The following is a 15,950-nucleotide window of genomic DNA, read 5'->3' as shown; positions in this document are numbered from 1 at the left end:
AAAATAACACTCTGCCTTTGAGAGTCGAGTCAGAGTGTCTCTTTGATATGCAGCTGAGCTAAATTTGAGGTTTTAAATCTGATATCATCTAAGCCTGATGTCCTCGGATGAAGTGCTGAATGATTCGAAACACCTCGCTGAGGAAGCTCCACAAATCTCTGTTGTAAATTTATTTTTATTTTTTTGCTCTGTAACCACGGAGGAATACAACTTGGGGGTACACGATCATAGGCCTGTTATGGTGGGGGCAAAGTGTCTCTATGGAGAAAACATTTTTGATTAAATTACAGAACACAAGGTTATCTTTCTCAAGCACATGCCTGACTGCCATGGGCCTGGATAATCTGTTAATACCATTCAAGCAAAATGACATTATTAAGGAAGTGAAGTACTGTCTACATCTCCACCCAGACCTGAATGATGCATGTAGACCACCCTCCGTCATCCAAGACAGAGAATATGGGCCGAGATGGAGAGAGAAAAAGAGAGTGCAATGCTTAAATGTCAGCTAATGGTTCCACGGCACCCTGCTGATGAACGGCAAGAAAGGAAGAAAAAACAGCAGAAATATATCTACCGTTTATCTCCAGGGGCTGAAGAGCACAAGCCTATATTTATCCAGTGAAAAATAAAACAACACGGCTCTTTCTCACACTGTCATAAAATCTGCTACAGTGAGAAAATGTGTAATCCATTATAGTTATTGATGGACATAAAATCTCTGGTTTCAAACATGTGTAAATCTTGGATCTAAGTTGAGTAAATCAAATGTAAATCTAGATTTTAAATCTAGGCTACGGGAAGGTGCATGCACAAGTCAGTACAGCAAAATCAAACAATCTTACAACAATATGTGTATATATATATATATATATATGTGAATTTGGCCATATTACTCTTTTGCCACACTATTCTCATAATGGTATGGGAGTAGGCATATATGGACTGAGTGCATGAGTGATTTGTGGAAAGAACTGGCTCATAAGAGTCATTTGATAGGATTCACAACAAACGACTCTTAAAGCTCCAGTATGCGATTTTTTTTATAATTGACCACAAGAGGGCGCATTTCCTACAATAACAAAGGCGAAGCTTGATGACGCTATGAAGCAGGTGACGGTGGGAGATGTCTTCACCATAGCAATGTATCTATGGTGTTAGGTGTCTCCCCATTGAGGACACTAAAGCTGATGAATTGAACCTGGTGTTTTAATTAGCGAGACATCTAAAACATTTTGGGAGGTTTGTCCCGAGGACTGGAGTTGAGAAGTTACCTATATGGCATACATTGATGAGAACAGGTCAGGAGTAGAAATGCAGAGATGTAGACAGCACAGGAGAATCACTGGCCCACTGAAACTGAACTGGAGCTGGATTGCGAGAAAAGTGCCAGCGTGCACATCGCCAGAAGCCCAGAGCTGTGGGTCTTACCCAGCTGAGATGACTGATGGCTAATGAGAGCAGAGTGAGGACCAGGCCGACTGCTACCCACTGTGTTTAAAGCGTGATTGATGCTTTTCATGGCTCCCCGGCCCCCTCTTCACAGGAACAGCTTGCTCTAAATACACAGGGCAGCACTTGCTGACTTAAATACAAACTTTGTGTTTACGAGAGCCAGCCTAGTGCACAATAAAACTTTAGGAGGCATATGGAACCCACAACTTTCAGGCCTCACTGGATGTGCTCTGCATACTGTCATTTGGCTAGGACTGAACCTAATGCAGCTGTGAAACAGGCACGTGGCTCGTCTTATGACCTTGGTGCAGTGTAATATGGAGAAATACACAAAGCCTTGGTATTAATGTTTAAATAGTTTTGGGTCTGTTGAATCATCATAGTTTCTTGAATTTTCCATGAACCCCCCAGGGTTTTGGCACTAGAAACATCTGAATTCATGGAGTGGGACTGTGTGCTATCCATCATTCTGCAAATATAGTCTTCCACAGAGGATTTCTCATGTGAGATATCACACCAACACGATCCAGGCTGCCATCGTCGGAATATTGCAGCCAGCTGATACATTTTTTCTTAATCTGTTTTGTAAACTGTTTTGAGAAATACGGTTAAAGAGATCTCAGCCGGCAAGGTTCTGAGTAAACAGAGTTGCCATACAGTGTGTGTTTATTATGTTGATAAATGGTTGCAAATAATTGTGACTTTCAGTTTGCCAGCGAGAGGTGATGCAGTCAGGTGCTGACCAACATATGTGTCCTCTTCTTTAAAATACAAATTTATTTATTGTGATGTGAAATAAAGATTAATGAATTATTTATCTTATGAATAATAAGAGATTTATAATCTCTCTTATTATTAAACAGTTAGTTGTTCTGCATTCCAACAGTTCTGAAGGGACACTCAAGTATGTCTTTTTTTTTTTTTTTCATGGACTGAAAGCATTTTAAGCCTTTTATGACATTAGGTGGCAACAATGTGAATGTCTTTAAGAATGAGTCATTGAATAATTCACCCATTCACCAAGACTCCTTTAAAAAATGACGTAAACCACTGCTTTATGTTGATGTGAGAAATTCAGTGTGGCAAAGCTGGTGATGTGCCCTTCATTCCACCAAATAAACAACCAGATAGAGGTCATAAATCAGTGGGACTCCGTCGGGCCCCACCTCCATCCTCGGCATGAGGATAGAAAGCAGGAGGGAGGCGAACGAGAAATATAGAGCAAAAGAGAACTATCGTAGATGGTGGAAAAAGGATTGGAGGTGAATAAGTGCAGCTGACGGCCAGAGGAGTGACAGGACACACCTGAGCTCCTGCGTATGATTAATAGTGCTAGAGAGACACGCCGGTGTTAAGTACCCAGAGTTCCTGCGCAATTTATAGCTCCTGCCGTGCTCTCCCCCCATGCTCATCTCTGCCGTTCCCCCACCACGGTCTTCCCCAGCTGTTCCACACCTGGACAAGGGCCCGGGAGAGAGACGAGCCATCCATCTCTCACGGGCCACAGAGGGAGGGGTGAGGGAGCACGAGCACCCAGCAGGTGCTCTATAGAGTTAGGACGAAGAGAAAGAATGAAAAACACACAAAGCCATACAGCATTGCAGGTAAATGGATCTCAATGCAAAATGTAGCAATTAAACATCTGCCGCATTTAAAATTAGCAAGCTCTCAAAGTCGGCTTATCAGGCTCCCAAATCATATTTCATGCTGAAAAGTGTCATAGCTCAGATTCCTACAGAGTGGCTGGGAAGCGTATAAACCGCCTCCTTAGGTCACACTTTGATGAGATGTGATAAAAGTGGCTCTTGTTGGAATAGGAAACTTGGAATGGATAGACGATGCCTCAACATGTGGAATTGATTTTTCATTAAATTTAAATTGTTATAGCTTTGAGACTTAGGCAACTTATCTTCACATGGGAATCCGACCCAAATCCCTCAGATGATTCGAAATCTCAAAAAAAAGTGTGTGGGGGTGGGGGGGGGGGTTAATTCCAGCTGCAAGATCATGGAGAGCAGATGAGCCAGACTTGGCAAGATTGGCAGTGTCACCTTATTCACACTCGTTCTGATCAATCCAGTGGCAGAGACGACACCTCTAACCCCTCCTGAGACAGATCCTGAGATCCTGTCTCACATGCCACAGCTCTTTCATCACCTTCACACACATTGATGGATGATCTCATCCTCCAAACCCTCACAGGAGCAAAAACTACTGGATTTTTACATTTTCTAATGCAAATATGAGAAGTTCTGGTGCAGAACTAACTGGAACAATCCTAAAGTGGTTTTAGGGCATTGCTATGCAGTTGCTAATGTATTCTTGGTCATGTTTAGAACATTTCTTCCGGAGTTGCTAGGGTGTTGGTTAAGTTACTAAGGGTTTTAATGGTTACTAGGTGGTTGCTTATTAGCGATATTAACTAAAATGGAAACTAAATAAAAAAAATGAACTGAACTTAAATAATAATAAAACGTTTAAATGAAAATAATAAAAGCTAAAGAAATTGAAAACTGGAACTAAACTAAAATATGTTTTCATGACTCAAAATGTAACTAAAATAATATAAAAATGGCATTTAACTTAGTATTTAATACAGTATTTTGTAAAGTTTTCAAACTCATCTGTATTAAATATGAAATATGAAAAAAAATTAAGTGATGATTTAAGACGATGACTTTGGCAGCACAAAAATAGTTATACAAGATAAAAGAAAGAAAGAAAAGCCAAAATAAAATTAAAGAAAAAATAAACCATAGAAATAAACAGAAGAAATAAAAATAAATAGAATAAGAGCCCATCTGGGCCCTAAATATTGCTTTTGGGAGGGAGTTATGGGAACTAACACATTTTTCATCATCTTGGTTGAAATTGTGCCATAAAATGAAAATTCACCCTATATATTTCCTAAATGCATTTTATTGATTTTTCTATGAAAAATTCATCCATGTATGTTTCTTTCTCTTTTTTTATTACATAATTTTTAATCAAACTGTCATAACTGGATGTTTCTTTTTTCTTTTCGATAATCCATTAAAATTAGATGTGCGTCACAAAAAGGAATAAAATGGAGGCAGGCATTGTAAAAATGTTATAATTCCTCATCGGCGTGTGTCATCTGTAACAGATCAAAAGCTATATTCATGTAGAAAAGATGCAGTTTCACAAACAGATGCAGAACAACATACTGTGGCATACTTAGCACATAGTACTTGTAGGCAGTGCAGGTCTGCAGCTGTATTCAGCATTTGTCCTGCGGAAACAAGATAAATGTGTGACAGTAGCCCATGTAAATTAGTCTCTATGTGGCAACTAAACCATGTTCAGTTCTCTTCCCTCAGGCGGCTCGTAGCAGCACCCTCACATTCAATGTCATGCTTGCCTTAATCATGCAGAGATTTACTACCCTCTATAATCTCTTCAGTATTATACATCTTTGTTTTTCATAGCCTGCACTTCCCTCCAGCAGTGAGTGGCTGGGCTCAGCAGTGTGATTTCCTCACCCTCTGTCCCAGCCATCTATCTAAAATGACTGATGCCACGCAGATCTAAAACAAATGTTTGGCCAAGCTGTTCCACTGTATTATACAGCTGTGCGAAGGACCTGACACATTTGACATAACGCATTTGCCTATTTAATTATATAGACTCCAGATAAATATATACAGATGGTCTTTTGTCTGTCTCAGTGAGAGTGATTTATTCCGATGTGCTGAGGAGGATTCTGCCTCTTTGAATGGATTGAATGCATCAAGGATGGAACAAGCTGGAATTTCTTTGCACTGATTTTTCCTGTCCGCTGATCACTTGTGTGACACACATCAAGCTGGCACTTCCAGACAGCTGTATAGAGCTGCCATACCAAACCAGTCTGTTAAGAGAAACCTGTGAATACAGGAAGAAGGAAAATTACTTGAAGGTATTCCAGTGAACACATACTGTAAGTCATGTCTGCACACTGGAACTTGAATGTATTGTCTCTGTGGCATCTGATAAAAAGAGACACTTTTTGGACTTTTGGACAGGCTCACAAAAATTGGACAACAAAAGATTGCATAATTGTTGCCTGGTCTGATGAGTCTCGATTTCTGGTGCGACATTCTGATGGTAGGGTCAGGATTTGGCATAAAGAACATGAAAGCATGGATTTATCCTGCCTTGTCTCAGTGGATCATGCTGGTGGTGGTGGTCTAATGGTGTGGGGGATGTTTTCTTGGCACACTTTAGGCCCCTTAGTGCCAATTGTGCATCATTTAACCCTTTCGAGTCGATTAACGCATATATGCATTTTGAGTCAATTTCTCCTGATAACCCCGAAAAGAACTTAAATTACACTCTCAGTTTTAATATTACAGATAAGAGCAATACATCAATCGAATCTGTAAAGGGTCTAGTTTTTTTGGGGATACAGACATAATAACAAAAAACCTTTGTGCACTTATAAAATAAAGATAACAAACAAGGTGCGCTGTCTACAGTCTTTGTCTCCGCTGATGGTCATGTACAAACATTTCATTAAGGTGGGGGGGGGGGGGTGAAATGCTCGTTTTCACTCAATATTCGGTTGATCTTGAGTACCTATAGATTAGTACTGCATCCTTCATAACTCCAAAAAGTCTTTAGTTTTATTATATTCATAAGAGAAAGATAGTCTGTACCGATTTTTCCCGGAAAAACACGACCGGCTGGAGGCGTGACGTGTGGGCGGAGCTAAAGTATCACGAGCACCAGTATGCTTTTGCATTGAGAGCGTTTGGAAGCTGACATTACCTTGAGGAAAAAACCATCATCCAAATCAAACCATGGCTAACAGTCAGATTCAGCCGTTTATTTATGATCCAGAATCAAATCCCGAGGCTGAAACTGAACGAGAGCAGCAGCAGCAACGACTTGCTCCGAGCGGGGCTCGAACCCGTGGCTCCACTGGTCCCTTAATGCTGTTTTTTCTTTGGTAATATGTGCAGGGTTGTCTTGCCCTGGCAACCAAAAACACACTCCTTTTGTGACATTTCGCGACGCTCTCGCTCTGATCAGTGATTGTCTGTGCTCAGCCTCTCATTGCTCTGCTATACGGGAGCGCGCGCTCTTCCGGCAGAAGTGCCCTTATAAGGAAATTCCGCTCCATCTAACGTCACACAGAGCCATACTCAAAAAAAACTTTCTGAAACTTGTGACAAACCTGAAGGAGTATTTTTGGAACAGAAATACTCCTTAAAACGTACAACTTAATTTTTGAAACTTTGTCCATGTTTAGCATGGGAATCCAACTCCTTTAACAGTGTAAAAAACTCAGTATGCATGAAATAGCATTTCACCCCCCCTTTAAAATGAACTGTAACTCCGTGAATACTCAACGAAGAGACATGAGAGAGATATCTATAGAAAGCCTGGAATGTCTACTTTTAAACAAATATTCTGAGATAAAGTAATCCATATGAAAACAACGCAATGTCTGTTTTTCATATCTCCCTTCATTATATTTAATGTGACCACTCCCCCGTGCTGAACGCGCTATTCAGATTCAAACTGAAGCGCGCGGCTTGAATACACCCACACAGAAGAAAAGGCAGCGAGACTGTTCCTCAAGTTTTTATTTTATTTTACTGTTTGCTTCGCGATGAGAGGACTAAGACATAATTCACCCCAAAAAGATGTGATGTGGTTGAGGATTTGAGAAATGGATTTCCTCAGAAAAAAGAATGAAGCACTTTATTCAGCAGAGATCATAAACATGAGTAAGTCTCTTTTTATTTATTTGTACTAGTTTTCACATAAAGTGTAAACATTTTACTAGTTAGACTTTTTCCAAATACTTTTTCCAAACTATAATTCCTGACTAAATGTATAATCAAGTGAAACATTATGAAGTTTCAATAACAATATACAATACTATACCATTCAAAAGCTTGATGTAAATAATATAAATGTGACAAATAGAGATAACTCTAACAAATGTAAAAACAATGCAGTTCTTTCGATTTATTCCCCCTAAAAAAACCTGAAAAATATGATCAGCTCTTTTCAACATTAATAATAATAATAATGATGATAATAAATGGGGTTTATTTGATAGAAAATAAGATTGTTAAAAGGATTTCTGAAGGATTGTGTGACTGAAGGATGCCAAAAAATTTGATTTGCTTTGATTGTTCCTAATAAACTGTTTAACTGCTCCCCCAAGTGGATATTAAATTATGTTGTGGGATAATTAAATATATTCTTAATAAACTACAAACATAAAATTATATACTTTTATTTTGTTCTCACATTCTTTCTTGTAAGTCCTCCCTCAGAGTGGCACAGTTGAATGGGAGGCTCATTATGCAGCTCATTATGCAGGGCTTTGTCTTCTCAGGTGTAAATCACAATGATATTCATTGTAGTTGACGCCTACTCGCATATGACTTTTACCAACAAAAAGTGTTTTAGAAAATTTAAATCAATATATTGTTTTCTGTGAGTGAGTAAACAAGATGATTTTCACATCATTTAGAAAGAAAAATTCTAGGCTACAAGCTCCAGTTCTCAACTTTTCCGGCAACCAATTTTATGTATGTGTTTTATTGCCTTATTCAAGTGATTTAACATTTTTAGTTTTTCACTAACCATGCATAACATTTTTTTTCTCAAAAATACAATCATGTACATGCATGCATTTCACATATTATTATAGCCCAGTTTGTGCTGATTACAGTGATATTAGACTTTACCCATTTAGATATTTATAAGAAACTGAAAAAAGCACAAATGTCAGGGCATGACAAAACTTCTCAAGGCCCCAAAAATACCCTTAGACTCCAGACCACATCATACCTGAGTATTGTTTCTGACCATGTCCATCCTTTTAAAACTACAGTGTACCCATCTTCTGATGACTACTTCCAGCAGGATAATGCACCATGTCACAAAGCTCAGATAATTTCAGACTGGGTTCTTGAACGTGACAATGAGTTTACTTTACTCAGATGGCCTCCACAGTCACCAGATCTCAATCCAATAGAGCAACTTTGGGATGTGGTGGAACAGGAGATTCACATCATGGATGTGCTGCCAACAAATCTGCAGCAACTGCATGATGCTATGATGTCAATATGGACTAGAATCTCTGAGGAATGTTTCCAAAACCTTGTTGAATCTATGCAACGAAGAATTAAGGCAGTTCTGAAGGCAAAAGGGGGTTCAACCCTGTACTATCAAGGTGTACCTAATAAATTGGCCAGTGAGTGTATATGTACAAATCCATTTACTGCAGATGAGAGAGACTTTGAAAGAGATACTTTGAATTTGGTGTGCGGCTAGCCATATATATATATATATATATATATATATATATATATATATATATATATATATATATATATATATATATATATATATGTCATAGCCATGACAAGAAGTCATGAAGCTCATGTGAGTGATAAGTTTGACTCAGTTCGTTCTGTCATCAAAAATAAAATACAATGACAAAAAGACCAAAAAGTATTGGAAAAAAAATCCTCTCGTTAATCTATTCTGTTCTAATCTGGTATGGAGTAATTATGAGAAATGTGGACTCATCAGCTCATCAGCATAAAATGTTGAACCAGACAAGCTCATCTGACAGGAGTCTCTATTCTCTACTAGTTAACTAGACAGTCTTAATAACAGTCTCAATGGGTCACAGTCTTCATCGTCTCATTTTCGAAATGTTCCTTGCATTACCAGAGCAGTAGCATTAATGGGTGGGTTGAGGGTCTTGACTTAAGCCAGGTGCTCCAGTTAGGCTGGCTGTGTTCCAGCACATACAACTGCAGAGCCACCCGTTAACAGCGACCGGAGCGCTTTCCCTTCCACAAACACACCTGCTGGAGCACACTCAGCCTCCCATATGCTGCACTAGATTCATAAGCATGCATATTCCATATTCAGTTTATTGAAAACAAGAACATAACTGTTGTGGTTGAAGATCTGTGACCTAATGTAGAGAAATACTGGTGAATAATCTGTGAGAGATATTGGTATTGGACAAATAATATGTCCTTTAATAGATCTGTTATGACTCTGGGCTGCGTCAAAACCCTGTTAAGTCTAATCATGTGTGCACATATGAGCCAGACATATGGCACTGTGAAAGGGTAAATGTAACATATGATGGGACAATGACTGATGCTGTGGTGGAGCGTTACTGAAATAGAGAGCGGGAGAGAGAGATTAATGAATACAGCGGACTTATTCCTCAAAGCCGTTGCTCCTGTCCCTCCATATGAAACAGATGTTGAGCCAGTCGAGGTAGAATGCCACAGGCGCAGCATGTTCCCGAATCATTCAGAGTACAGATGCCTCCACCTGGGTCGTGCTGGTGTCAGCTGCCCTTCATATTGAGCATGAACCTCGGCCATGTGAGCCATCAGGGAATGAAGGGGAAAACAGACAGTACACAGAGACCTACACTGGGATGGGTCATACATCACTTGATTTGATCAGCAAATAAAGCATTTATTGCAAATATAGAGGTACTTTTTGCCCAAACCTGTTTAAGAAATTAAAAAAAAAAAAAAAATATATATATATATATATATATATATATATATATATATATATATATATATATATATATATATATATATATATATATATAAATCACTTATTAGCATTTAAAAAAACATTTAATTTATATTAGTACTGGTGTCAACAACATTTGCAATCCATTTTATTTTGTGTTTATTTTTTTTATGATAGAATAAGGCTTTTGAAGCTTCACCTGCATGAGACTTGAATGTCCACTGACAATGATTCTTTATATGAAGTACAATATTAAATAAACATGTTGACAAGCAAATTACTTTATTAAAAATACTTGCTATTATTATCATTTTCTTCATTGTGTCTGTGTGTGTGTGCACATATTCGCCATTCTGTTGTGTATTTTGAATACTTTTTTTCTTTTATACTATGTTTATTTGATATTATTTTTCAGTAAAACTTTTCTGTCAGTCACTCTTAAAGATTTCAGGACTCATGACTTTTTTAATTGAATCAGATTTGCAGTGTATACCCAATAATTATAAACATATTTCTGTGGAATGTTTTCTTGGCATTGACTTTAATGTGACATATTTTTGGGTGAAACACGATATTCAAGGAAAAAGAAAAATAGGACTTTGGGGGACATCCATCCAGACATCCACCTTTGAGGAGGTCAAGTTCACCCGCAATAACATTATGATGTTCCCCAGTGGTAAAACATATATTTTTGGGGTAACGCTCTTAAAAATAAAGAGTCTTTATTGGAATTGATTTTTACATGAGGAACCTTTAAAATCCATGGAACATTTCCATTCCACAAAAGTTTCTTTATAGTGAAAAAAATTCTTTAGATTTAAAAATGTTCTTGATACTGAGAAAAAGACTTGGTTCATTTACAAAATGTTCACTGAAAGGGCCTTCGGAAACCAAAAATGGTTCTACTTCAGTATATTTTTAAGAGCGATAGGTCATATAAGCAAAAAGAAAGGTAAATTTAAAAGTAAATCAAGTTGTTATTATTAATTAAAATAATGAATAATATGCACTGATAAATTTCGTTTTGATTTAATCTGCTTTAAATAGCATTATGAAGAGAATCACCGCTGTAGTAACTCAGTGCTCATACAGTATCATCCCCCAATTTGCTGACCTTTTTTCTTATTTCTTTTTCTTTCAGGCAAGACGCATCAAAGGATTGATTGGTTCAGTGCATCAGTAGTTTTTTTTTTTCGAATTACAAAACTTGAAAACTAACACGAAAAACAAAGCCTCTCAAAAGTATGAAAGAGGCCTAGGTTTATAATTCCCTGTGGATAGTCTACAATCATTAATGTGACTACTGAAACTCTCAAAGCACACAAAACAAGATTAAAGCTTATTTGCTCTTTGAAGTTTTTTTTTTTTTTTTGGTTCTTATATGTTTTATTGCTCTTAACAACACAAGGTGTTTTTACACTTGAAAAAAGGGGCGAATGACCCAAAACTAAAACCAGCTAATGAGGAGAGGGCCAATGATGCTATAGCTTCATCTTCACCTCAAAGCCTCCGTGCCTCACTCTGTCTAACATTTACTCTCATTTGTTCTGAGCTGAGAAAAACAAAGCCTTGCATATCTGGGATGATTCTGAATGTGCCATTTTTACTTCTTTGTATTTTTTATTTAATAGATATATCAGAACACCAAATGAATACCACATTTTACTGGCTTTGATTTTAGGCACAATTAAATATTCAATTAAATAAATGTAAATAAATCAGACAATCTACACAGCTTGACGCTCAGTCAAAACCTCAGTCAATTGAAGTCTTTTTAGCTGAAGCGGTGCCTAAAAAAAACCTTTTCAGTGTTTTTTGGTTACATTTTGGCACATCTCCAGTCCTCCTCAGCCATTTTGTTTAGTGTATGGTATTCTCGTCCTCTTAGGTGCTTTCACAGGTTCTGCTTCAATGCTTTTCAATCCTGCTTGCTGTCGGGACATTAACCAGAGAGACACAGTGCCCCCTAGTGGTGCCCAGAAGGACTGTGACAGATTGATTGTACAACCATCATGTTGACAACGCCTTGGTGCCATGCCAGCAGCTCAATAGGAGAGCCCTCATTCAGCATAAGATGCCAGACAATAGATTTTCCTGATTGGAGAGTGCTCTTCTTAGCTTGACAGTGGTTCACTGCGTGGTATTGAGTAGCTGTTTTTTCCCTTCTCAGAAGCAGGCCAATACACCAATCAATGATGCTAATTTTAATACTTGAACTCAGAAGATAACAGGTCGTAGGGCTAAAAATCGACCCACGCCAGTCATATTCAGAGCCTGTTCTCCCTAGAGATTTAATATAACTGAGAAATTAAAGACAAGTATTGATGTATAAAAGTAATGATGTGATCTCACTTTTCGAGGCAAGATGTAATTTACTTACACAAATTAGACATAAAGTGTTTTAAAAAGATGAACAAATAGTGTTTTCACTCTTTCAGTCCATATTCTTACAATCAAGAGTCAGATTTTCTCACCAGCATTCAAGGATATTCAGGGGTATAAAGATGAACCCGGGAGACTGGGCACAGCAAGGAGAGATGAGCACGGATGCCTCAGGCAAAGCACAATCAATGCAATCTCATTCCGGTTACATGCGTGTTAGAGATTATGACAGCAATATGGTGTGATGAAACCTAGTTTGGCTGATCTGTCAAAGTCCAACGTGACAATAAAGCACTGTCAGTATCTTATAAACAATTAATGTTGTGTATATGATAGATAAAGTGAAGTAGCAGACTGCAGGTAAATAAGGTGAGTACATTATGCAACCTATTACTGCTAATATTTAAGTGGGAGAAATTCTGTTTGCCATTATAAGTGATGCCGTGATGCATTACGGTGGAATCTCTGAAACGGATCAACTGAAACTCAATTAAAGAGAGCTAATCTGTAACGTAGCCACTGAAGCATCCTTAATGTGCGCATGTTTGTGTATGTGTGCTTGATAAGAGCTTAAAGAGTCTGACAAAGAAGAAACGCACTAAAGCAAGCTTTCCAATAGATCATCCTGAGTGAATTTGCAAACATTACTCTTCCCGTTTCAAGGCTAGTAAATTTACACTTATGCACACCTACTTTATCTTCCTTTACGTTCCCCATGAGGTGGTGAGGAGCTATTCTTACCATAGGCAATATTCCCTTTCAGTAATTATATCAGTGTAGACTTCCTTATTAACATATGGCATACATGTTCAGAGTGTATTGGCAAAATGCTCTCGGTTCTCCACTGCGCCTCCCACTGTGCAATATTTTCTCCTCTGATAGATAATCTGCATTGCTATTAATGTCAATCAAACACATTCACTCTATTCAGGCAACACAGATGGTGACATTCCTGCATCGTTGATGTATGAAAACAACAGTGGAGTGTGTTTGAAACGAGGATAGCAAACAAGAGGAAAGGCTGGGCTCTGTTTTAACAAAGTGGTCTGACAGAGGAGAGCTGCTCACACACATCTATACATCCACAAACACACACACACACTGACACCAGACAGGGCCCGAGGCGGTCCTGCTGCTCCAGGACCCCAACATCTGCTCTCTGGAATAATGCTTGTTTTATTTCAGATGCTCTCTCTCTCTACACGATGCTGCAGTGATCTGCCTGTAATGCAAATGACACAGATCATGCGTTAAACTCTGCTCCGGTAGCTTCAAAGATGTCCCAGGGTGCTCAAAATACAGCTAAAGAGATGGAGGAGACTGGTGCACCATTTGTTTCCAGTGCACTGAGTAATGGCTGCCACTGGGCTCTCCCACAAAATTGTCAATTTATTTATGATTTTGTACTGCCTTACACAGCATAATACACAAAACAATATAATAATAATAATATTACCAAGGCAAAATACAATAAAAAATATTAATGTGCTAAAAAAGAAACACTTATCGATACATTATAAACAAAACTTATTTAATTGTACATGTAAAACATATAGTTCAAGTCAGTAGAAAAAAAATTAATTACTACAACTTATGGATATGCTAATTGTCTTCCCCTAACAACCAAAAACTGGCTTGAGGTTTGAGAGTTATATTTACCAGAATGACTGAGAAAGTGTGTCTCTACCCATATGGCTATATATCCATTTTTGTGGCCAAAATATATTTGAAATATATGTGAAATATGTTGCAAACAGTGAAGCCCAATTAAATATATTTTTGAAATAGGAAATATATTTACTTTTTTAACCTTTATATACCAAAATATATTTTCGGTGCAAGAAAATAAATTTTCTTGGACTGATTCATATAGAGGTCAAAATATATTTTTCAAATGCTTTAAAAAATATATTTATACATTTAAGATGTATTTTCAAAAATATACAAAAAAGGCCAAAAATAGATTTTTGTATAATATTTTTTAAAACATATATATATTTTAACTAATATCTTTGGCCATTTTTTATTTTTTTTTGCAAAAGCTCAGTTGTTGTTTATTGTGTCACTAGCGATTTATGAAATACCGTTTAAAAACGAAACCGCTTTCTGTGGACCAACTTTAACCCGCTGCGAAATCAGTTTGAATTTTTTCTCTCTCAGATGTGGATTTCTGTTTAAAGGATGGATTGTGTCCGTAAATGTGATGTCACCGCACCTTCAGTCACCATTATCTTGCTCGTTGAACTGTTGTTTAAAATCGATACCACACTCAGTTCCTGTTCTGAATGCCAGCACAGCTGTGATTATCGTGCCATGCATTTGGAAAGCATCGCTCTTGTTGTGCCAGTAAACAGCATGAAAAAAAAAGCTACAGCTAAACAGTACTCTTTCAATGGTTACAGCTTAATTTATTCATGTATCACCGAATGTTGCATGGGAGCCTGAAATCAGAAACAACCTTCAATATGAAATGTTGGCTCAGACTTCAGACAACTCTGCTGAGCTTGTTTGGGTCAACATTTTGGGGAAGAATTGCTGGTCTTGCAAATGTAGATTTTTGCGCATTTTGACTCAACAAAGCTGCATGTTGGACCAGCTGCTTTTTCACCAAATTGTGAACAAAAGATCCTTATGTACTCTTGATGAGTTACAAACGTGGGGATCATAATAGATGGCATGGTTCAGGAAGTGCTCTGTTGAGAGCCTTGTCATTTGGTTGATTGATTTTACAACAATGTCTTATCGCGGCTGAGCAGGTTGCTCTCCTGACAGCTTTCTGCTTGTTGGTGCATTTGCCTCAAAGAAAGTAATTTAATAACATCAGACTGAAACAGACTTGTTTACACTATCTCCTCTCCTCCTTTCATAGGGAGTCCATATACAATCTGTGAGTCGCATTAACGCTCACCAAATGCACAATCGCTTGGAAATCGAGGCTACTGCTCTAGAATAATGGCTGAGCTTGACTGAGGGCTGTATAATAAATGACTGGGTCTCGTGGCACTTTTCAGTGGACATCCACACAGTCACCATTAGTTTCCTAAGTGCACTTTTCCCCGCATTTCTAAATTGATTGAAACAAAATGTCACAATTATGCCCTGTAGCTCAAGCTTTAATTATTCATCAATTAGCATCCCCCTCCCCACCTCCTTTCTTTTTTTTCTGAACTGATTTTTCATTCATTTTGCAGAGATGTATGGCTCCCCTGCTGTTAACCAGTCCAAAGTCATTAGTTTCTGGCTTTGCAATTAAACCTGCTGCATTATTCATAAGGCCCAACTCCTAGACGCTACTCAGAGCTCAGGAGACCTGCATGAGAAATTAATTTGGAGAGATGAAGTTTCCTCTCAGGTCAGAACAGATGCCATTGGCCCAAACAGAGGGAAGGTGTGGATTTCTTTCACTGTGGGGAATTATAATGGCAAGTGTAAAGGAGCAAAGTGTGAATGGAAAACATATCAAAATTGGGCATAGCCTGCGGTGGAGTGCTTCAGATTACTTAAAAATGACTTTAAAATCAACTCAGGAGGAACTATATAATGACTACATATTCTACACTTAAAAATGACTA

Source organism: Carassius auratus, unplaced genomic scaffold (assembly GCF_003368295.1).
Source record: "Carassius auratus strain Wakin unplaced genomic scaffold, ASM336829v1 scaf_tig00214327, whole genome shotgun sequence".
Classification (NCBI taxonomy): Eukaryota; Metazoa; Chordata; class Actinopteri; order Cypriniformes; family Cyprinidae; genus Carassius; species Carassius auratus.
The sequence above is the reverse complement of the archived record's forward strand: the minus strand, read 5'-3'. Positions refer to the sequence as shown.